This window comes from Bos taurus, chromosome 21 (genome assembly GCF_002263795.3).
Source record: "Bos taurus isolate L1 Dominette 01449 registration number 42190680 breed Hereford chromosome 21, ARS-UCD2.0, whole genome shotgun sequence".
Taxonomy (NCBI): domain Eukaryota; kingdom Metazoa; phylum Chordata; class Mammalia; order Artiodactyla; family Bovidae; genus Bos; species Bos taurus.
Genome location: NC_037348.1, coordinates 459,845 through 485,346, shown reverse-complemented (window position 1 = coordinate 485,346; position 25,502 = coordinate 459,845). Strand labels below are relative to the sequence as shown.

Genomic DNA, 25,502 nt, shown 5'->3' with positions numbered 1-25,502 from the left:
ATTTCATGGTTTTTGTGGAATTGTGGTGGGAAGCTTAGGGTTCCTCTCGAGTTGTGTGGGGACTTGGGGGACCCGCTCGAGTTTTCTCAGGGAAGTCAGATCTGATTTCGAGTTGTGAGGGGCACCTTGGGATTCCTCTCACGTCGCTGCAGGGATGAATAGGGCCTCATCTCGACTTAAGGCGGGAACCTCAGGGTTCTTCTCCATTTCTGACATCCATCTCGAGGTCTCTGTGGAGTTTGAACAGGGGAAGCAGGCCTCGTCTTGTGTTGAGGCACTGAACTCGGCTTGCCTCTTGAGTTGTGCATGAGGTGTCAGGCCTCTTGCCCAGTTGGATTTGGAACCTGCATCTTTTTCTGGAGGACACAACCAGGGTGTCAGTGGCCCTTCGTGTTGTGACTTTATTCTCAGTGTTACTTTGGAGTCTGTACTGGGCATCAGGCCTTATCTCGAGTAGATGGGGAAATCGGTGTCTTTGTCTCTTAATTTCTACCATACTGAGAAAGGATTTTGATTTTTTTACTAGTAATATATAGGAATATTTTGGACAATATGAAAAGTCTCATTGATTAACCTATTGTATTTTTATTGATTCTGCTTGCTACTAGTACTATGATTCCTCTATTGAAGTCGACTGAATTCATAAAATTCATGATTTTTATAGTAAGAATTTAATTTTAAAAATTGTGACAATCCAAAAGCAATATTTTATATAGACCACATTTTGTTTATTCATTCATCTGTCAATGAAATTCCACCTTCTGACTATTGTTAATAATGTTGCTTTGAACATTGGTACCCAAACATCCAGAAATTTGAGTAATGATTTGATTGAGAATTTTGAGTTCCTTTTGTAATCCAGATCTTTCTGTGAGATTTTTGAGAATGAATTATTTTAAATATTGTAGTTTGTTCTCTTCATTAAGAATGAACACTATGTCTGCATAGAACCATTTTCTGGACGACTGTATTTTTCATTTGTTGGAATTTTTTTAAGGGATGGGGGTTGCATGGGAATTTTTCAAAGATTATTTTAGTAAGGTGTGACTTAACAAAACCTGAAATATCTCGAACCATTGATGAAAATGATTTTAGAGCATCTCTAGGAAGTAAAATGTAAATATAGGCAGTGTTTATAAAAACTTTCATTAACATTTAGTATTTTATGTGTAAAAGTCTCTATTTTTAACAAATAAATGTTGGCAATTTAAATTCCAGAAAAATTATGAAATGAAAAATCGTTTTAAGTTGTTTAAGAAAAGTCATCAATTTTGAAATCTGTTATTGGCATCAATCAGGTTTAAAAACTGTGTTTACTATAAATTCATATTAACTTGTGAACTCATGAGAAATAATATTATTAAGAAAGAATAAGTCTCTCTAGGTGTTTAAAAATAATTTTCTAAACTTGTTTTTTTTCTAAGTCTGAGGATGAAAAGGAACAATTAAAGAAATACATTGAATTAAAACAATCGCTGGAAAATAGCTTGAACCAAGAAAAGAAGAAAAACAGTGAGTTAGAAAAAGAGATTACTGGGTAAGATTTTAATATTTCTGATAATCTCAACTATTAATAAAAATACAATTTTATTTAAAACCTTAGATACAGATTCATTTTTATGTGTATTTTCATAATTAAACACACTATCCTATTTCAAGGTTTACTGTGGAAAGTCAGTGCAATATGAAATGTTTTTGACTGAAGCAGTGTTATACTTATCTGTAATGATTTCTAAAACAGTAACAACCGTGACTCTGCATATAGTAATGTCACTCTCTTCCTCATTATGCTGAATTTTTACTTCTGCAAAGTATCTTTGGTTTTTTTGGTAATTCTGCCTTCTTTTAATTGTGTTCCTTCCCGTAATCAATCAAGTAATTTATTATCTAAAAACCTACCTGTGTTATTGTTGGACAACATTAAAAAGTATCTTGATTTGGCTTATATTTTCTTTTTGCCCCCAAATTTTAGATAAAATGTACATACAAAAATCTATGTGTAACTTAAAGAATAATAATATTAGTGACCATGTTTTGATCAGTAAGATAAAAAACTGCTTCGGTTTTTTTTTTTATTTTTCTGAGTGCAGTTAACTCTCATCATCTACAGATTCAGCCAACCCAAGATCAATAGTATTCAGGGGAAAAAAATTTGAGAAAGTTCCAAAAAGCAAAACTTGGATTGGTCTCAAGCTGGCAACTATTTCCATAGTGTTTATACTGTATTTACATTGTATTAGATAATGTAAGTGATCTAGGGATGACTGAAAGTATAGGGAAGATGTGCTTAGGGAAACTTGAGTATCCGTGGATTTTGTATCTACAGAGTGTTGGGGTTTTTTTTTAACCAGTCCTCTGTGGATGCTGAGGGATACAAAGGGTTCTTCTCTGATTCCCATTAACATTTTTCTCTTTTAATTTTCTCTACATTGCTTTGCATTTTGTTAACAATGTGCTGGGCAAGATTTCTACACCTCTTAAAACAGTCTTGAAGAGACTGGTACCCTCGCTCTCTCTTCTCATTTCCTTTCTTCTGAAACTCTCAGCCTGGGTTATTTCCCATTTAACTCAGGCTCCAAAGATTTTTCTTTTTTTTTCAATTTTGGGTAAGAATCTTGTTGGCTTTTTGTATCTACTTTCTTTTCTTTTAGTAGAGGCTGTGGTCAGTAGGAAAAAATGTGTCTTGTGTTTTTTGAAGAAACATTCATATATAATATCTCTTCATCTTTAGTTTGAATACTGATCTCTGGTTTATAACTAACATTTAATAATACATTAATATTTCACACTAGTATGCTAAAAATTGATGTTAACTTATTTATAAGAACTCATATATTACATATATCACACACAGTATATTTAAATGTAAAATTTTTCTTCATAATATTTATCTAAGATTAGAATTTAGTTATTATGCTTTCAAGGAATATAAACTTGAACAATGAGAAAGGATTATAATTTATATTTTGTTTGCTTTATCTGATAGAACATATATCTGTTTAATTATTAGATATCTGCTCTTAAAGAACTTACTCATTCTATACATTTCTACAGATTTAAGAAACTCTTAAAAATGACAAGAAGGAAGTTAAATGAATATGAAAATGGAGAGCGTAGTTTCCATGGAGATTTAAAAACCAGTCAAACTGAAATGGATATTCAAATTAATATGCTAAAACAGAAGGTAATTTTTAATCAGTTTTAGAACCCCCAAATCACTTAATTTGGGGAAATATAAATCATTCCATGCTTTCCGCAGTGAAACACAGATTTGTCTATTATTTTTTTAGGTTGGACACCAGTGAAAAAGACAGATTTTCCCTATATCATTTTGAGATAAAAAGGGCACACTTTTGACTCTCTCTGTCTTGAACCCTGGCTGGTGATCTGAAGCTAAGCAGCACAGCATTAATGACCCCCAAAGTATCCATTGTTTTTGGTGACAGGTTTGTTGAAATCTAATGAACATACCATGCAGTTCATTCATTTAAACTCTACAGTTCAGTAACTTTATTGTGTTTAAAGAGTTATACAGACATTACCACATTAGAACATTTTCATCATCCTCCAAAAAAATAACCCTGTGCCAGTTTTCCTTTCCTGATCTTCCCAGCCTGAGGAAACCATGACTCTACTCCCTGACTCTGTAGATGTCCCTTTTCTGGACATTTTGTGTCAGTGGAATCACATAATATGGGATCCTTTGTGACTGCCTTCTTTCATTTAGCATAAAATTTTCAAGGTACATCTAACATGTATCAGTATTTCCTTGATTTTATTGCTCAGTAATATTCTATTGTATGGATGTACCACATTCAATTTATTCATTCATCATCTGATGGACCTTTGGGAATGTTTCTACTTTTTGGCTAATGCCAGTAATGTTGCTGTGCACATTTATGTCTAAGTTTTGGTGTGAACATATTTTTTCATTTCTTTTGGGAAAACAGTTATGAATAGAATTGCTGTCAGATCAGATCAGTCGCTCAGTAGTGTCCGACTTTTTGTGACCCCATGAATCGCAGCACACCAGGCCTCCCTGTCTATCACCAGCTCCCAGAGTTCACTCAGACTCACGTCCATTGAGTCAGTGATGCCATCCAGCCATCTCATCCTCTACCATCCCCTTCTCCTCCTGCCCCCAATCCCTCCCAGCATTAGAGTCTTTTCCAATGAGTCAACTCTTCACATGAGGTGGCCAAAGTACTGGAGTTTCAGCTTTAGCATCATTCCTTCCAAAGAAATCCCAGGGCTGATCTCCTTCAGAATGGACTGGTTGGATCTCCTTGCAGTCCAAGGGACTTTCAAGAGTCTTCTCCAACACCACAGTTCAAAAGCATCAATTCTTCAGCGCTCAACCTTCTTCACAGTCCAACTCTCACATCCATACATGACCACAGGAAAAACCATAGCCTTGACTAGACGAACCTTGGTTGCAAAAGTGATGTCTCTGCTTTTGAATATGCTATCTAGGTTGGTCATAACTTTCCTTCCAAGGAGTAAGCGTCTTTTAATTTCATGGCTGCAGTCACCATATGCAGTGATTTTGGAGCCCAGAAAAATAAAGTCTGACAGTGTTTCCACTGTTTCCCCATCTATTTCCCATGAAGTGATGGGACTGGATGCCATGATCTTCGTTTTCTGAATGCTGAGCTTTAAGCCAACTTTTTCACTCTCCACTTTCACTTTCATCAAGAGGCTTTTTAGTTCCTCTTCACTTTCTGCCATAAAGGTGGAGTCATCTGCATATCTGAGGTTATTGATATTTCTCCCGGCAATCTTGATTCCAGCTTGTGTTTCTTCCAGTCCAGCTTTTCTCATGATGCACTCTGCATATAAGTTAAATAAACAGGATGACAATATACAGCCTTGACGTACTCCTTTTCCTATTTGGAACCAGTCTGTTGTTCCATGTCCAGTTCTAACTGTTGCTTCCTGACCTGCATACAAATTTCTCAAGAGGCAGATCAGGTGGTTTGGTATTCCCATCTCTTTCAGAATTTTCCACAGTTTATTGTGATCCACACAGTCAAAGGCTTTCGCATAGTCAATAAAGCAAAAATAGATGTTTTTCTGGAACTCTCTTGCTTTTTCCATGATCCAGCAGATATTGGCAATTTGATCTCTGGTTCCTCTGCATTTTCTAAAACCAGCTTGAACATCAGGAATTTCATGGTTCACATATTGCTGAAGCCTGGCTTGGAGAATTTTGAGCATTACTTTACTAGCCTGTGTACACAGCAACTCTGTTTAACCTTTTGAGGGCCTGCCATACTGTTTTCCAGCATGGCTGCATCATTTTATATTTTTATCCAAAGTATGTAAAACGTTCCTATTTCTATACATTCCTGTCAACACTAGTCATTACCTGTCTCTGTGAGTATAGCCATCCTAGCAAGTATGAAGTGGCATCTCATGGTGTTTTATTTCTCTCTCTGAGGAGAGGACAATGAAGATTGAGTTCTAGATTAGTAACTAGTCAAAGCTACCCATCTCTTTTAAAATTTTACTAAATTGAGATGAGGTCAAAAGTCTGATTTTGGTAATTAAACTATTTCTAGTTATTTCTTATAGTACAAATCATATGTCTCATTGCTTACTAGTCTCCATTGCTTTCAAACTTGAGCATAAATTCTAAGGAGTCACACCTGCCTATTTGTAAGAAATTGTAATTGAAGGGAACCTGAAAAAACTTCTTCATGAATAGTTCTTAAGTCTTCCTTCTAGTTATATGCTTCTCCTCATTAACATTGTCATTAAAAATCTCACCTTTTATTATATTCCAGTTTGTAGGAGACTAGTTCCTACCTGCATTTAAGTTATGTTTCTTTATTTTCTCTTTTTCAAAAATCCATTTTTCTTTTCTTTTTTTTTTCCTAATCAGCTTTAAGTTTAGTGGCTTCAATAAACAACATTGGTTTCGTTCAAAATCTACACTTAGGAAAAGGTGGCCAGGACTGCTGTCGCTTTGCAGTTCACACAGCATCATTTTCATCTTCTGTTCAATAGGAGCAAGTCACTTATACTTGGCCTATATTCTACCATTTTTTACAGAATAAAGTTTTTAAAACGAATGGGTACATTTAAAAACTAGCACAGTTACTCACTGGCCACAATTTTTTATATTCCTCCCAATTAAAAATACCCTTTGCCCTACCCGTTCCCTCACAAGTCTCAGTTGTTAACAGTGTCAGGCCCAGGCTCAAGTATGGGTCTTACTGTCTTCATCAGGTACGGGTGGCACAAGCAGATGAGGGTTCTTGGTGTGATTTCTAGAGTGTGACCCTGTGAGCACAACCCTCTCAGTACTAAGACTCGATAACTAAAGGGACAAGTTATCTGCCACCCACACCCCCACCATTCTGCTGAATGACTAGACTCTCCCGTTCAGAAATGGGAAACGGGAGGCACCATAGTCCATAGCAGTTCTGAGGTCCAGTTTGGTGCTGCCAGCTCTTTGATGAGGACTTGGTTCTGCCCATAGGAGTGCTTCTCCTTTGTTCTACCCTCTGAGCTCTGTGTGCTGTCCTTTTCATAAGAAATGACCTCTGTCTATAGCTGAGTCATGTTTCTTAAGCCAGCTTCCTCTTTATTGAACTTCTAAGAAAATCCCAAAGGGCTATTCTCATTTGTATTCCTTGGTCTCTGTTAGGCCAAGCAGTGTTTTGTTTTGTTTTGTTTTTGTTTTGTTTTGTTTTGTTTTTTTGCTGCCAAGGTTCTCTTTAAAGCTTTTACTGTCCTGAAAATTGGATTGGGGTTCATGTCATTGGAGAGGCTACCCTCACAAATCTTTTAAATTTTTAAGAGAACCTCTGCACCTTGGGCTTCTTGTGAAGCTTTGTAGGATGATGCCTTTTAAATTTGTATGCCTTTAAGATCTTTAAAGGAATTTGAGGCACCACCTTAAGTCTTTCCAGGGTCTTAATGAAGGGTTTTACAGGCTTCACCTTTAGACCATGTTTTCCTGGCAGCACCATAGATTTGATCTTAGCCCAGAAGCTGTTTCTTTCTTTTAGCATCATGTGACCACTGAACATGTGGAGATGCTGTAAAGGAGATAACAGATATTGAACCCAAACATAATTGAGCCTTGTTCCTTTACATTTAATAGCCCCCCCTTTTTTTGATAGCTTATCACTCTCATTGATGTTACTTTCAGCTGATTCATAGCAAGAGTCTCCTTTCCTCTGTGTTTCAGTGTTGTTTTCTTCTCTTGCCTAGATGCTGTCACCAATAGCCTCTTTAAGGGCCATCAGGATTCAATTTACAATGTCATGAAGCCCTTTGGGTTTTAATTTCTCTCTCTGCATCCATTCAGATCTCACCTACCTCCAGGTTGAAAGGCATTCTCACATCTTTTAGTTCTTTTTTAATGGCATTTTTAATATCAGTATCTGTGCCAGGTATTTATTGCCAGCGAATTGTATAATAAACCATGTCAAAGCCTAGTGGCTCAAAACAGCATTTACTTTGTTCAAACATTTGTGTTGGGGCAAGGCTCAGTGAATGAGGCCAGCACGTTTCTTTTCCAGTCAGCATCAGCTGGGATATTGTGAAGGTGGGGACCAGAGTCATCTGAAGATTAGTTCATGCACATGTCTGGCAGTTGGAGATAGCTTTTGGATGGGGCATTAGTTGGGGGCGGTCAGTGGGGGCACTGACAAGGTGTTCAGTGTGTGGTCTGGGCTTCTTCGCAGCATAGTGACTGATGCTAAATGTGGGCTTTCGCACAGAGCAAAAGTCAGTTTCTCCGTCCAGTAGAAATCAGTTACTGAGGCCAGCATATATTTAAGGGGAGGACATTTCAGAGAAATGTGTCAAAGAATTTGTAGACAGTTTCAATACCACCACATCCACTCACTTCGACTTACCAAGTAATCATTCTGTCTAAAGGAAAGTTCTTTGCAACTCGGTGTTATTGAAATTCCCGCAAATTTTGTTTGTTGTTTTGTTTGGTATGTTCTGTTCTGTTAAAAGTAACAAATGGTTACAAAAATGAGGCATTTTTTGTTGTTATTGTTGTTCAGAAAAATGTGTGGATCATCTCACTAAGCTATTAGGAGATGGGATTTCTTTAACCTTTTGAATTATTTTTCTTTGGAATGCAGCTCAAATTAGCAAAAACTATGCATAGTTCATTGAGTTAGACAAGGCTGTGGTCCTAGTGTGATTAGATTGACTAGTTTTCTGTGAGTATGGTTTCAGTGTGTCTGCCCTCTGATGCCCTCTTGCAACACCACCATTTTACTTGGGTTTCTCTTACCTTGGGCGTGGGGTATCTCTTCACAGCTGCTCCAGCAAAGCGCAGTCAATACTCCTTACCTTGGACAAGGGGTATCTCCTCACCGCCGCCCTTCCTGACCTTCAATGTGGGATAGCTCCTCTAGGCCCTCCTGTGCCCGCGCAACCACGGTGTGGGGTTGCTCTTCCCTGCCGCGGCCCCTGGCCTCGGGCCTAAGGGCATGGGGTATCTCCTCCCAGCTGCCGCCCCTGACCTCCGACGTGGGGTAATTCCACTCGTCGCTGCCCTGACCTCGGACGCTGGGTATCTCCTCTCGGCCACCCTTCCTGTGGTCATGTATGGATGTGAGAGTTGGACTCTGAAGAAGGCTGAGTGCCGAAGAATTGATGCTTTTGAACTGTGGTGTTGGAGAAGACTCTTGAGAGTCCCTTGGACTGCAAGGAGATCCAACCAGTCCATTCTGAAGGAGATCAGCCCTGGGATTTCTTTGGAAGGAATGATGCTAAAGCTGAAACTCCAGTACTTTGACCACCTCATGTGAAGAGTTGACTCATTGGAAAAGACTCTAATGCTGGGAGGGATTGGGGGCAAGAGGAGAAGGGGACGACAGAGGATGAGATGGCTGGATGGCATCACTGGCTCAATGGACGTGAGTCTGAGTGAACTCCGGGAGTTGGTGATGGACAGGGAGGCCTTGCATGCTGTGATTCTTGGGGTCACAAAAAGTCGGACACGAGTGAGCGACTGATCTGATCTGATTTGATCTGATTCATAGTTCAGAAAAATACATGGGATTAGAATCCATATTTATAAGATTTATTAATGAGAGTCTTATTTTCACAATCTTCTTTTGGGAAGCGTTTATTAACTCAGCCCTAGATAACTCAATACAGTATCCCTCAAATTTCTTTAAAACATGGGGCATTAAGATGGGGGGAAGGAGTAAGAGACATTCTACTAAGAGGTGACTTGTAGTCATTTTATGGAGAAAAAATAGAAAAGAATGTAAAATCAAGTGCAAATGTTGTGTGACAAAGATGATGACAGTGAAGAATATATTTTGTGATTCTTGGTGGTTTGAACTTCTTTCTTGATTCTCTGAGTAATCCCTGGTTCTACATTCTACAATACGAATACCATCATATCTATTTGATCCTGGGTTTGAGTTAGGCTGTGCTCAGTGCACTTGCCTCATTACCAAACAGTATTGTTTTATTCTTGCAGATTGATGATCTTACAGCAGAGCTGGAAACTGCATCTTCAAAAGGTCTGCACCTGGATGCAAAAAATCAAGTTCTTCGAGAGGAGTTATTATCTATGAAAGGAATGCAAAAGAAATGTGAAAAACTAGAGAAGAATAAAAAGAAGTTGGAGCAAGAAGTAGTGAACCTCAGAAGTCATATAGAAATGAATATGATAGAACACAGTGAAGTAGAGCAGTATAAATGGGAGATTGAAGAAAGGGCGAGACAGGATCTTGTAGAGAAATTAAAGTAAGTCAACCAATTTTTGCAGGCTAATTTGTTCATCTGTCATGTGCTTGAATGCACCTCATTGTAAATTACGTTTTGGATCTATACAGCTTATGTGTTTCCTCTACTTCCCTTAGAGCAGTTGGTTTGGTAGTTTTCTGGAAGGAAGAGGGCACTTGTTTCTCCCTTTAAATATTTCCGTTTCCATCACAGTTATCACCAAATTGACCTATCAGAATGATTCTCACTAGAGAATCCTTTCATTTATAAGACCAATTGGTATAAAACAAGACTACTAGGAGGAAAAGAAAATATTGTGGTTTAGAACTGGTACCATCCTCTTGAATTATGTTTAAGTTGTCTTGTTCAATTTTTAAAATTTTAAGTTGATCCTCTTGTTCTTTGAATTATCAGATTATATAAGCACCACTATAACAATAATTCCACTTTAATTTTATAATTCACATTTAATTCACTTCACATCGACAATAATTGTTTTAAACTTCTGCTTTTTTTTAACCTTTAAAATTGCTTTCTGAATCACTGAACCAATAAAATCAATAAACACTAGGAGTATGTTTATTTAGCCCACTGTACCCTCATGAGCAATTACTTCAATCATCATAGCAAAAGAAAATCTTTCATGTACTGAGTACTTTTCCTAACTGCATGTTATAGAAGAATCTCCCTGTTTGTCTCAACACTTTTACTTTGTACATATTTCTATATTATATGTAGCAATTTTGACCCCAAAATAATCTGCTTTGAATTATTTCATCACTGCCTTCCAAACTACCCCAATGCTAATTCATAATTTAAAAATAAAATATATGCATTTTTAATGTAAAGAAAATGTTAGTTCTTTTCAGAATGGCACAAAGTTTCCACAATTGCGTTTACATTAGTGTGCCTTGTCTAATCCTCCATAGTTTTAACCTTCTATAAGTGATATAATTTTTAAACCTTTGAACTCACATTCACAAGGAAAATGAGCATCTGTCAATAGAATCATTAACAGGTATCCTCCCAATTCCATTCAGATGGCACGGTGGTAAAGAATCTGCCTGCCAATGCAGGAGATGCAAGAGACACTAGTTCGATCCCTGGGTCAGGAAGATCCCCTGGAACAGGAAACGGCAACTCACTCCAGTCTACTTGCCTGTGAAATTCCATGAATAGAGGAGCCTGGTGGACTACAGTCCAGCGGCCCCAAAGAGTCAAATACGACTGAGCGCACACGTACACACACTCAACAGCTCATTTAGAGATTACGTCTGCTGGCAGTGCTTTGGACAGTATGCTCTTTTGTTGTTTTAGTTATAATTGCCCACATGTGTTAAGGCAATGTTAGCTCCCATGGTGAAGCTAGTTATAGTTCATGTCTCAAGTCTATTTGCTTCCTTTAATATGTAGGCAGTACGAGGTTTAGTTATTTATGCATTTTATTCATAGTGTCTATATGCATATATACCTTCTAATTAAATGTTTAGTATGTTTATATACTTTTATATATAGTCTGTAATGTAATCTAGGATGAGGATTATAATAGTGATGATAGAGATGATGATATCAGTTTTGTTTCTGAAATTTAGGAAAGCAGGAATCACAACGTCATGGAAATAGTGCTGTTCCCTAAATTCACCAAATGTCATGTGTATAGCAAGTGATTCAATTATACATATACATGTACCTTTTCTGTTTCAAACTCTCTCCCCTTTTACATTGTTACATAATATTGAGCAGCACTCCCTGTGCAGTAGGTGGGTCTTCATTCAACATCCATTTTAAGTATAGCAGTGTGTTCGTCACATCTTTTCTTTTTAAATTTCTGCATGTAAATGATATCATGCGATATTTCTCTATGTCTGACTTCACTCAGTATGACAATCTCTAATTCCATCCATGTTGCTTCAAATTACATCACTTCATTATTTTTTAGCAGCTAAATAATATCAGTTTTTAATACTTTTAATGTGTGTGTTATGACTGACATTTTGGATGTTCCAAGGGAAGTGTGCTTTTCTTTTCTGTGCATGCGTTCAACCCAACTTCATCCGATTTCTGAACTTCTGTGGATGTAGATAGCTGTGAATATAGACACATTTCATAAGCATTTTGCAAGAATTTAATGTATCCACAATGTCAATGGGAAGAATAGTAAGAAAGGCCCTGGAATGATCTCTTGATATTTCACAGAAAAGAATTGCATGCTTCTGTAAGTGTGGCTTTCATAATTATGATATTCCACAGCTAGGAATTTGATGATCTGAAAGCAGTTGTTAGACAAATCCCTTACATTTTAAATAATATTTCATTTTATAATCAATTTTGTTGTTGTATAATTCTGACATGTAAAAGCATTGTTAAACCTGCAGGCCTTGAACTTTTCTTATAACTTGGTTCATGACAAGTATGACCCCTTCATCATTACTTGAAATAGTAGCCCAAAGATAAAAATGATTTCCAAGAGACATTGTTAATAATACCTGTATCTGCACTGGTCTGTTTTCAATCTATTTTTGTTTTGAATATTCATACAGTCCTAATAAACTCCTACATCTAAAATTTTATCATTAAGATAAAGTCAGCAAAATGTTTTTGAAAGGTCTCTAAAGGAGGAGTCAGTTGTCCTAATTGTCTTCACAAATATAAAATGAAAGTGAAAGTCTCTCAGTTGTGTCTGACTCTTTGTGACCCCGTGGACTCTACAGTCCATGGAATTCTCCAGGCCAGAATACTGGAGTGGGTAACCTTGCCCTTCTCCAGAGGATCTTCCCAACCCAGGGATCGAACCCAGGTCTCCCTCATTTCAGGGAGATTCTTTACCAGCTGAGTCACAAGGGAAGCCCAAGAATATTGGAGTGGGTTGCCTATCCCTTCTCCCGCGAATCTTCCCAACCCAGGAATCAAATGAGGTCTCCTGCATTGCAGGCAGATTCTTTACCAAATGTGTGACTTTCAAATAAGAAATATATAGAAAGATTATGCAAAGAAGTCTCAAAAGCAACAGGAAGAAAAGAAGCAATCTAACATCAATGTACAAGGTTTTTCTTTTTTCCTTCATTGGAGTATCACTGTTATTCAGAACTGTGCTAGTTTCTACTGTATAGTGAGGTGAGTTAGCTATATGTTTGCATACTTCCCCTCCCTCCGACTCCTGACATCCCATCATCTAGGTCACCGCAGAGCACTGAGTTGAGCTCCCTGTGCTTTACAGCAGGCTCCCACTAGCTCTCTGGCCATCATCAAAAATCTACAAACAAGAAACGCTAGAGAAGGTACGGAGAAAAGGGAACCCTCTTGCACTGTTGGTGGGAACTTAAATTGATATAGCCACTGTGCAGACAGGTATGGAGGTTCCTTAAGAAACTAAAAGAGTAGAACTGCCATTGACTCAAGAATTCCACTACTGGGCATATACCTGAGAAAACCACAATTCAAAAAGACACATGGACCTGCAGCACTATTTACAACAGCTGGGACATGGAAGTAACCTAAATGTTCACTAAATATAGAAACTCTTAAATAGATTCTTTACTAAAGGAGATAAGCAGAAGTCAAATGATCACATAAAGGATAGTCACTGTCATTAGTCATTATCAAAATGCAAATGAAAACAAAAATGAGATTATGCTAAACATGTATTTCAATTGTTAGAGTTAAATAAAACAAATTACAAAATGGTATAATTCAAAATCGGTGTGTATATATATAACTTTTGAACAGCTTTCAATGCAGGGCATCAAATTTCTAAATTATCTCTTTAAGTATTAATCTTCATAAGAGTATAAATCTATTCCTACTCCGTATGCTGCTGCTGCTGCTGCTAAGTCGCTTCAGTCATGTCCAACTCTGTGCGACCCCATGGATGGCAGCCCACCAGGCTCCCCCATCCCTGGGATTCTCCAGGCAAGCACACTGGAGTGGGTTGCCATTTCCTTCTCCAATGCATGAAAGTGAAAAGTGAAAGTGAAGTCGCTCAGTCGTGTCCAACCCTCAGCGACCCCATGAACTGCAGCCTTCCAGGCTCCTCTGACCATGGGATTTTCCAGACAAGAGTACTGGAGTGGGGTGCCATTGCCTTAGTTAAATCTAATATTCTTCCCCATTGCATTTTGTGAGTTGGCGTCTATGTGTGTTTGTAGGGTGTGCTACAAAAAATACAGTTCTATTACTTTATAATCACTGTACCAAGAGTTGCCACAATTAACTTAAGGGCATGCTTACCTGGGGAGAGAATACAGTAACTTCTTAGAGCTTTAGTCTGTGACAACTGAGGGCAGTTGATAGAAATAGGAGTCTTGGTTGGACACACGGCAGCACAGCTAGAAATATTTCTGTCCTCTCTTCCAGTTTAGCCTGATATTGTAACTAATGTTGACATGAGGGGTCATGCCTGGAAATTCAGTATTCTGTTTCCAGTTTGTACATCTGAAAAGGAGTGAGTGAGTGTTCCTCTGTATCCCCCTGTAGTCTGGGAAGTGGTGAGGACTATCTGACTCATGTGGACGTAGAGATGGAAGATCTGTATTGAAGATGACACAGCTGCCCTGACAGTCCTGGATTTGTTACTGTAGAACACTTACTGTCAGAAAAACAAAATTCCCTGTAAGACAGTGTATATTAACATCTTTTTAGACCATCTTTATTTTATAAAAATAATATAGCATCATGAATTATTGTTTTGCAATGTTTATATTTCTTAGTAATTACAAAAATCAGCAAGAGATATAAAGAATGTAGAGAACATGTGGTGTAGACAGGTCTGGTTTTACTTGTTGCACCAAACTTCTTGAGTGGCAGGCAGAAAGGCTTAGCTCAATTAGAAAGTGACCTGGGGAAGAAGCTGATCCCGAGGGTAAGAATAATTCGTATTTAAAGAGCCCTAATTGTTATGAAGATAGAAGATATTTTAGAGGGCAGTTAAACCTGGTATCAAATTCTTGGTATCACGAATTACCTAACTGCCAAAAAAAAAAAAAAAATATATATATATATATATATATATATAAACCTTTCACAATTTCTATCAGCTTTTAACTCAAAAACTCAATTAATAAAGGTAAGCATTATATTTAACTTGAATCTAAACAGGTGAGCATGCCTCATTTTGGTCCAGTGTTGAATTTAGTTTTAAATGTACCTGTTTATATGTAACATCAGGCAAAAAACACTCATTTCAGAAAATTTAGGAAGGAAACTTTTGTTGTTATTGTTGTTTAATTTCAAAACTCTGATTCAGATAGCCTTTTTACTTTTCTGACCCACATCATTATATTATCAAATAAAAAATTACAAAAGTACTTTATAATATTGTGGGCCAGTATACCAAAGTTTACCAACTTCTGCATCACTATCATAATAATTTAAATGCCAACTTTTATTAAGTGATGCTATGTGTTAAGTATGTATTTAAGAAGTTTGCATGTATTAAATCTGGTGATATCTCATTAAAATTAATTGTATATAACTAAGGAATAAGATAGTAAATGAACTTTATTAAAAGGATTTTTCACCCTGTTTACATCAAATCCTGTTTGTTAAAAATAACTTTTATGGTAACTGAATCTGACAATATGAAAGAGATTTTGGTATGCTTTAATTTTAATCTTTAGAAGCTTCAAATAAGAATTCAGTTCCATTCAGTTCAGTTGGTCAGTTGTAACCGACGCTTTGTGACCCCATGGACTGCAGCACACAAGGAATTAGACTTCTGGAGTCACCAGTTTTAGACTTCTATTTCCTATCTTCAATTTGATTTTACAAACTTGCTTTCAATAGCACCATGTACATTTTAATGATAGATAATGTACATGCTTATTATAATCCTCACATAGTGGAAAGACCAGAAAAGCAAACATGAGTTATTTGGATAAAAACAAAAGTGGCTACATAACCTGAACAATTTAGTGGCTCTTCTTTCTGAGTGTAGTAGTCATGCTATCTAAAGGTTTCCAGAAGTTGGAAACCAGCAGCGACATTGGAAGATTTGAGAAGAAAAATTTTGATGAGATTGAGTTTATAAACTAAGTGTAACTTGGATAGGATTTGAATAGCTTTAACATTTCTTACTTTAAATATGATTTTACATTGATAATTCCGCTTAAGATTCATAAAATCTTGCTCCATTTGACAAAGAAGAGCAAAGTTAAGAATAAAAAAATATTTCAGTAAATTAAGAACACTGTATTTTTTATTGCAAGTTCTGTTTTTTGACTTATTCTGGCTACTTTTTGAACCTGAGTTTCCATATGACTTTCAAATGTACTACCCTGTGTGAAAAAATGAAAGTGTTAGTAGCTCAGGGATGTCTGACTCTTTGTGACCCCATAGACTGTAACCCACCAGGCTCCTCTGTTCATGGAATTGTCCAGGCAAGAATACTGGAGTGGGTAGCTATTCCCTTCTCCAGGGGATCTTCTTGACCTAGGGATATTCAAATGTACTATCCTACTTGAACAGAAAGGAATAATTTAGACAGAAGTCCAAAAAATGAGAGAAGACCTTATATAAAAAGAAGATACAATAAAAGAAAAAAAAAAAAAACCTGACAGTAGTTTCTGAAGGCAGAGGTTAACTCATCAAATGTAGGGCATGATGCATAATGGACTGAAAAGACTGATGGCTCATTCAACAAGCAATTTTAATCAGTATCCAAGTATTACACTCTAATTTAAATTAAATAGGTGAATAAACATGGATAAAGGTGTCAGGATAAGGTAATGAAAAAAACAGGCACTGTTTCATAGTCTTATACACATAAAATCATATCTTAATAATGTCATCTATCAGACCCCTGTTTCTGATCATTTTAAAGACTCAGTCAAAGCATTTTTATATTTTTTAAAATCACATTTTCATTGGGAGAATTCTATAATAATAAGTTAAGTTTAAATACCTTCTGATCCTTAATATATATTATATGTAAAATATAAATATATATAAGCAGCCTGAAATATTGTAGCTGGTATAGTAGATTCATGTTCAGCTTTCCTTTTCCTAGGGAAAAGGAATTCCCCAGGGTGCTCAAGTGTTGGATGGACTGTTCCTTCTGCCCTATATGTGTGTCTACACTTTCGTAGCTGAAATGTTGACCCTCGTCCTTACTTAAAACTGTTAGAATATGGATATAGGCATGTCTCTTCTTTGCAGTGGCTTCATCTCTGTGAACTTTCAAATTAGTTAGCACATAACCATGGAAGTTATGTTTGATATACTGAAAACAATGATGTAATTTGCAACTGCTACAAGAATGGGTGAAAAGAGTATAATTTCTAGACACACACACCCTCTGCACTTGAACTGTACTGGTCTAAAAAGACTGATGATTCTTTCAACAAGCAATTTTAATCAGTATCCAAGTACTACAGTCTACACTGAATTAAATAAGTAAATAAAACAAGAGGGTATAGGAGGTTGTTCTGAATTTTGGGTAGAAAGCCTCGCTTACATCTTGGGGTCTATTGTAGAGAAACAATCAAGTTGACTCATTTTAATTTATTCAATAAATTAAGAAATTGCTTTTGTGAGAAAATATACTATATACTCCATAGAAAGATGTATAGACTATCACAAGAAGCTTAAAATCTAGCTATAGCAAAGGACAAGTACTTAATGAAGATGGACAACCTCAGCTCAACATATTCACATTCACATAAACAAACATACACACACAAAAAAACCACAAGAATGAATGAATTAAATGGGACCAGCAGAACAACAGCAATTATCAAGGATGTGAGTAATTTAGGAAGATCGCGGAGATAATTGTGGCTGATGTTTCTTACACGCAGTAAGTATGTGAGGGGTGAGCATTCTAGTTAGAACTCCTAGCTGAAACCTAAGTGCCAGATGTACCTACTTCTTATCTCTTGGGTGTTCCTGGACAGAAAGATCAGCTTAATGACTTTTTGTCCAAGTTGGAAAATCTGAATAAAAATTATGACTACTGGGACTTCCCTGGTGGTCCAGTGGTTAAGACTCCCTGATTCCACTGCAAGGGTCCAGATTTGATCCCTAGCCTGGGAAATAGGATCCCACATGCCTTGTGGCCAAACTAAAATAAATAAATGAATAAAAACAAAAATTATATATTTAAAAAATGACTGTTGCTTTTATAGACATTACATTGAAATACACACTTTTAAAAAATAAATAGTATCCCATAATACCCAATGGTCAGCTCACTGATTAGGTTTTATAGTAAAAGGGCTAAATATGCATAACATCAAAGACAAACATGATTTGGAAATACCACTGGAAGATCATCATTTTAAAATTAACTATCTTTATCCCCAAAACAATTTTAAGTGGCTTACAAAACATTTACAGGAACAATAAAATTAATTTTGAATTGATAATAATGGAAAACAGAATAGAGAGGTGAAAATAGCCCCCAATCCCTCCCAGCATCAGAATCTTTTCCAATGAGTCAACTCTTCGCATGAGGTGGCCAAAGTACTGGAGTTTCAGCCTCAGCATCAGTCCTTCCAATGAACACCCAGGACTAGTCTCCTTTAGGATGGACTGTTTGGATCTACTTGCAGTCCAAGGGACTCGCAAGAGTCTTCTTCAACACCACAGTTCAAAAGCATCAATTCTTCGGTGCTCAGCTTTCTTTACAGTCCCAACTCTCACATCCATACATGACCACTGGAAAAACCATAGCCTTGACTAGGCAATAGCAATGAAATTACTGACTTCATTCCATCAGCAAGTGTCAAGTCTTCTGCAGCCAGATTTAGCTAATATATTCTGTTCAGTGCCTATTTCAACTGCCTTTCAGAGGAAGTTTGCTATCACCTCTAAAGGGACACAAGATACTTTACTTGACTACTTATAGGGTAGCTCAGCCACCTCATACAATTTTTTCAAGATATTAACTGCATTCAACTCCTTCTGGAAATATGGATATGACACTGTGTATAAAGGGATTCAGGCTTCCCCAGTGGCTCAGCAGTAAAGAGTCTGCCTGCTGAGCTGCAGGAGATGCAGTTTCAGTCCCTGGGTCAGGAAGATCCCCTGGGGGAGAGTATGGCAATCCACTCCAGTGTTCTTTCCTAGAGAGTCCCATAGACAGAGGAGTCTGGTGAGCTGCAGTCCAGAGGGTCACAAAGAGTCGGACACGACTGAAGCAACTTATGACTATGCACATAAAGGGACTTATTTGGCAGATTCATTTAGGACCATGGGAGGAGGTCATCTGGAGAAGGTGACATTTGGTTGACTGGCACACTGGACCTGCGTGCACCTCACCCTCTCCCTTGTCTTTAGAATGCGCATTCTGTCCATCATTCCTTCAATGAGAGGTATTTCCAAAGACCACACAAGCAGTCTTGAGAGAGCAACTTGCTGTTGAGACCATCTGGACAGTATACATGCTTGAAGCTGGTCAAGACCTCTATATAAATATTTGAAATTCTGACTGGTGGGTATTGAGATCTAGTTGTCTCACAGCCTCCCGTGAAAAGCCCTATATGTGAGACTATAAGAAATAGTTTGATGCTTATTCTAGAACATGAGTTCAACTTTAATTCAATTGTATTTTACTGACCTGCCTTAAAGTTAATTCAGCTTATTGGGATATCAGGGCTTCCCCAGTGGTTCAATGATAAAGAATCCACCTACAGTGCAGGAGACCCAGGTTTGATCCCTGGGTCAGCAAGATCCCCTGGAGGAGGAAATGGCAACCCACTCCGGTATTCTTGCCTAGAGAATTCCATGGAAAGGGAAGCTTGGTGGGTTACAGTCCATGGGGTTGCAAAGAGTCAGACATGACTTAGAGACTAAACAACAACAAGAATATCTGGGTGTTGACACCAAGGATGAGAAGAATCAGGACTTTTTGTTTGATGATGGGTTACTGGAACCTGAGAGTCACAGTTTCCTGCACAGAGAGGAGTGTTATCAACTTATCAGGGAATGAGAGAATTTCTTAAAAGAAAATTTAAATTTCTGAAAAAAAAAAACCATATATATACAGTGAGAAACAGAGTACTAACATAATTGGAAATCTCAGTTACACAAAAATCTTTAAGAACACTGAAAGTTTATTTTTCAGTACTGACTCAGAGGCATAGTAACTAGATTAGATAGTTTTCTCTGGTGCCATCTATTGTCTGAAAGATGTAAGAATTCTAGGATCTACAGTATATGGGAAATACTTTTTTTTTTTTTTGAGTTTCATCCTTTTCTTTTTCTTTTCTTTTTTTTTTTAAATTTTATTTTATTTTTAAACTTTACATAATTGTATTAGTTTTGCCAAATATCAAAATGAATCCGCCACAGGTATACATGTGTTCCCCATCCCGACCTTTTAAAGTTCATTCCTCTCAAGCAGTGCCAATGTGAAAGAGCATTTGCTAGGAAAGTCTGCTTTCTTAAGGCTGGTTCATGGTGAGCATTTAAGTATTTGAGTGGAAGTAGCATATATTTTCTTGATGACCTCCTTTACCACATTAGCTGCCAAGTTCCAAACCAAAGATCCTTAATACAAACCCTTTTTACCTTGTCACTTTTCATCCAATTCTTTGCTTTTAAAAATTCAATGTATCAATAAATCCATTCAGTAAGTTTCTAATTTAGATGTATTTTTCAATTCTATTTTATTTTCTAAGGTTTCCAATCATTTGCAGAATGCCTCCCAACTTTTGTCATTTTCAATTTTTTTTTTTTTTTGACAATTTTCTTTAGGATGTTTTTAGAATTATTTTTAAATTCTTACTTGCCAACTCCAATTTTGGTTCAATGTGTATTTGCTTTTGGAATTTTCCCTCTTGTATGGGCATAAAATCTTTCCTGTTATCATGCTTAGTAATTTGTTTATTACATGCCATACAGACTACAAAGATGTTCTACAGGATTTCTCAAATCAATGAAGCTTCAGTTATTTTTCTGATTCAATTAAGAGTGATAAGCTCCATTCAATAGAAAACTGATTCTTTTGGTTTTGGCAACATGCACTGTATCTCCAGTTCACCCCTCATACTAGTACTAGGTACTCACATAAATACTTGAGCTTTCTCAGTCTCTTCAACACAAAAATATAGAATTGTCTATTCTTGTGTTTCAGAGGTTTTTGACATATATTTAACCCCCCACTCCAAGCAATTTAAAATTTGGCAAATGCTGTGAAGGGAAAACAGCTCTGTGTTTGTAGCCATGCAAATTTCCCAGTTTGTGTACTCTGCTGCTGCTGCTGCTAATTCACTTCAGTCGTGTCCGACTCTGTGCGACCCCATGGACAGCAGCCCACCAGGCTCCCTCCGTCCCTGGGATTCTCCAGGCAAGAACACTGGAGTGGGTTGCATTTCCTTCTCCAATGCATGAAAGTGAAAAGTGAAAGTGATGTTGCTCAGTTGTGTCTGACTCTTAGCGACCCCATGGACTTCAGCCTACCAGGCTCCTCCATCCATGGGATTTTCCAGGCAAGATTTCTGGAGTGGGGTGCCATCGCCTTCTCCAAGGGTACTCTAGTACTGTGTAATCACTAAAAAGTTCTGAAAGTTTTTCTGAGAGCAGCTGAAATATTGTTTTAGTGAAACTGTCATACAAAACGCACATAAGAACAATCAAGTTGATGATGAAAAACTGTATTTAGTAACTGGGATGGTTTTGCCTCCCTTTGATGCTCTCAGGCATATGACTCTTATTTAAAAGTCCTTCTGGGACTTTCCTGGTGGTCCAATGGTTAAGAGTCCACCTGCCACTACAGAGGACATGGGTTCAATCCCTGGTCCAGGAAGATAACCACAAGCCACATTCCATCTAAGCTGTGCACCACAACTGCTGAACCTATGATATTAGAGCCCATGGTCTAGAGCCTATGGTCTGCAACAGAAAGTAGCCCTACTCTCTGCAACTAGAGAAAGCCCATGCACAGCAAGGAAGATCCTGCACAGCCAAAAATAGATAGATAGGTAGATAGATAATTTTTTTAAAATAAAGTCCTTTTGTCTCCTCAGAAGGCACCTACAATAACAGGTTCTATAGCACCCTCCATGGGTCTCACCCTTCAGTGCAACAAAAAATATTACATTTCAGTGCTGAGGGCATCAAGTAACATTTTTAGGAACTTCCATGTGGTTTTTGAAATACTTTAAATGAGAGCTACATTTTAAAATATATCAACTATTTAAAAGAACCTCTACAGTATTAGAGTGTAGGACTCTAGTGGGATTTCAAGTGTCAGAAAAAAAAACAACCACAATATTACTGATAGTAAAAATTGCCTCTTCAAACTAACACTAACAGAATTGCTATTATAATTATGAAGCTGTTTCAAAATAATAATTCACAATAACCTACTAATTATTCCCTAGGAATCTCTTGGAAATGAACATGTTTGGAACCTTCAGTTATTGGGTCCCTAATGACTTGAGAATGTATATAAAAGTCCTTGGTTCTATTGGTGAAATTATTCATCTAGGTAATAGGAAAATGTCTCCTTCTTTGGTAAGTAGCTTCTGTGTTTACCAGATTGGCTTTATTGATGCAAAAATAGACTTTTATGGATCTGAGACCTCTGACATGTGTCACAATAGTTACAAAATCATATGTATTAGCATATTACCCACAAATAAATTTACCCGTGTCATTCTTCTATAGCTTCTACAGGGATCTGAGACACTTACCTTGTTTAAATAATTTTTTTTGTTAACAGAAATAAACTGAAACATGATTGGCTAGCATGTAGCCAACTAAAACATGATAGTTTCAATTAATTTATTTTCTATTCTAACATTGTTTTGCTATACATTTATGAAAAATTTAGCAAATCACGTCAGTTTGATTGAATCTTTTTGGTCATTCCCATTGAAAGCAAGAATCCAAGATTCACTCTCATCTCTGACTTTTCCCCTCCCTCATGCTTCTCTTCTCACTCACGTTTGTCTACATGGATGGTGGTGGTGGTGGTAGAGGTGATTTAGTTACTAAGTCGTGTTCAACTCTTCATGGACTGTGGCCCCACCCAGCTCCTCTGTCCATTGGATTTCCCAGGTAAGAATACTAGAATGGGTTGCCATTTCTTTCACCAGGGAATCTTCCTGACCAGGGATCAAACTCAGGTCTCCTGCATTGTAGGTAGATTCTTTAAGGGCTGAGCCACCAGGGAAATCCTTCTTAGTCTATTGGAAGGGATGCTCGCTGTGAATCCCCAAGAGTAATGGACTGTGTTTTCAGGAAATAACTGAGTCATTCTGCACTGTCTTCAGCAAGTCTGCACCACAGCCTGTCTCACGGAGGCTGCACTGTTAATTCTCTAACCACCTTCATGGTTGTCCTCATGAACTTTGACTTCACACATATCTGAATTTGAATTATACCTGTCAACTACTTACAGAGTGACTCAGAACATTAAGCTTCAATGTCCCAATGCAACATACAGAATCAATAATGAGAATCTAGCTTACACAGCCAATCTGTCTTGAAGTTTTGGAGGCAGGAGCCTGGGCTCCAATCCTATTTTCATCACATCTTAGCTCTCCAGCTCTCTGTGCTTTAGCTCCCTCAACTGTAAGAGAAAGACGACAGTAACAGCAACTGCTGTGAAACTTTGTGAGTGTACTTTTGTGTGACAAGTAAATAAATTATATGTAAAGTGTTTAGAATATTGCATTTCACATCACAATCATTATATAAATGATAACTATTATTTAAAAAATCTGGTGACATAGTTCTAATTATTAGCTAGGGATAAGCGAGAGCAGTGGGGTTGTTTCTTTTGTTGTTTAGTCGTTAAGCGGTGTCCGACTCTTTGTGACCCCATGGACTGAAGCCCATCAGGCTTCTCTGTCCATGAGATTCTCCAGGCAAGGATACTGGAGTGGGTTCCCATTTCCTTCTCTTGAAGGTCTTCCCAGATCAGGGATTGAACCCACATCTCCTGCTTTGACAAATGGATTCTTTACTGCTGAGTAGATAGCAGTGGAGTAATTGAAACTAATCTTCACTCTTTACCTATTATGTGCCAGTCTATCTAAAGTGAGACAGCAAAAAAGTACAGATAGATAGATTTCCTAATTTAACCTGACAGAGAAACCATGTGAAATACTGTTGTCATTATTATAGTAAAATTTTAAATATATATATAATGTTATATGTAATAATATACATATAGTATATGTATTAAGTATAGCAGATTCTCTCTCTCTCTCTCTCTCTCTCTCTCTCTCTCTCTGTATATATATATATATATATATATATATATATATATATATATATGTATTATACACACACACACACACACATAACTGTTCAAGGTCATACAGTCCAGGTGGCTAATATGAGATTCTAACCAAATGCTTATTAACTCTAAATTTAGGTCTTTCATTTCTTAACACTCTGATTACCTTGAAAACAGGCAAAATAAGAATAAATTAACTACTATTTTAACAAGGTACTGCATCTCATTCACACTCTTTGAGGTAATAACATAAGACAGCATCCTAACCCTTCTAATTCTCTTAGACTTTTCTGTGCCTATGGTATAGCATACTTTTAGTAATTAGATGATATTACAACAATGAAGTTCTTAGCCCTGTAGCTGTCTCAGTAATTTTATATAAGTGAGAGAATTACCCCAACCATTTGTTCTAGCCAACTGTGGCACTAGTAGCAAAGCTCATTGGAGGTTTCACTTGCTTGTTTTATAGATTTCAAAGTCATCTTTCAAGGTTACAATAAAAAGTCTTATATTTCAAAGTCATGTTCAAATTCTCCTTGCTTCCAGAAAATCTCTAAGATTACAGAAACAGAAATTGACAAAATTATTAGACTCAATTATCCTGAATTATATTAGGATAAAAGTTAAACACAGCTATTTGTGTTTGTTCACATATATAATTAGTGAGGAGGCTATATAGAGTGATTTTTAAAGATGAGAAGTTAACTTAATACTAATTTTTTGCCCACTTTACTCAGTCATCTAATATTTATGCTGTGCTTACTAGAAGCCAAGAATGATAAAGAATGCCAAAGAGAAAAGCAGTTAATCACTTTAATCTCCTTGACTTAGTATCTTGATAGGATTTAAGGAATTGCCTTAAACTCCTCCCTGTCTAAAACATGCTCTCAGCTGATGTTTACTGACATTTGCTTTCATTTCACTAATATTATTTTTGCTTTTATTATTTTTTTAATAGCTGAAGTATATCTCATTGCATCAGTCTAATTACAGTCAAGAGTGCAACACACTACTATCTATTAAATACTGGACAGAAGGAGTACATTGTTCTAGAATTATCATTGCAAGATGTACTCAAGTTAACATACTTTTAATAACAGATATATTTTTCCTTTTATCATCATTTCATTTATTACTTCATTATTCATTTAATCCTCTGTACTAGCTAGAGGTCTATACTTGAGAATTAAAAAAGGTAAGAAATAAGAGATGTTATCTGCACATGTCTGTCCAGTGGAAGAACTAGCTATTAATCAAACAAATAAAATAAAACTATCAACCATGAGATAAAGATACTAAATTCTGAAATATGTTTCTCATAACTTATATTTGGAAGGAGATATAAATGGCAACCCACTCCAGTATTCTTGCCTGGAGAATCCCATGGACAGAGGAGCCTGGCGGGCTACAGTTCACAGGGTCACAAAGAGTCAGACACGACTTCACTTTCACTTTCACTTTGGTCTGGGACTCTTGACTTGATTGCTTGTTTTTTTGTTGAAACAATAAAATAACCTTATAACTATATCTATTCTTTTTCTCTTTCTATCAACATAGCATCTTAGGATGTTAGAATTCTCATAAGAAGAAAACAGCACAGAAT

The 25,502-nt window shown here is 36.9% G+C and overlaps 1 long non-coding RNA gene across 1 annotated transcript; it reads left to right on the top strand.

Moving 5' to 3' along the window:
- Positions 1-1,433: 1,433 nt before the first annotated feature.
- LOC132343307 (uncharacterized) lies at positions 1,434-10,155 on the top strand. The gene is made up of 3 exons (XR_009492061.1): positions 1,434-1,537; positions 3,055-3,184; positions 9,467-10,155. It is a non-coding gene; the product is annotated as an uncharacterized lncRNA (long non-coding RNA).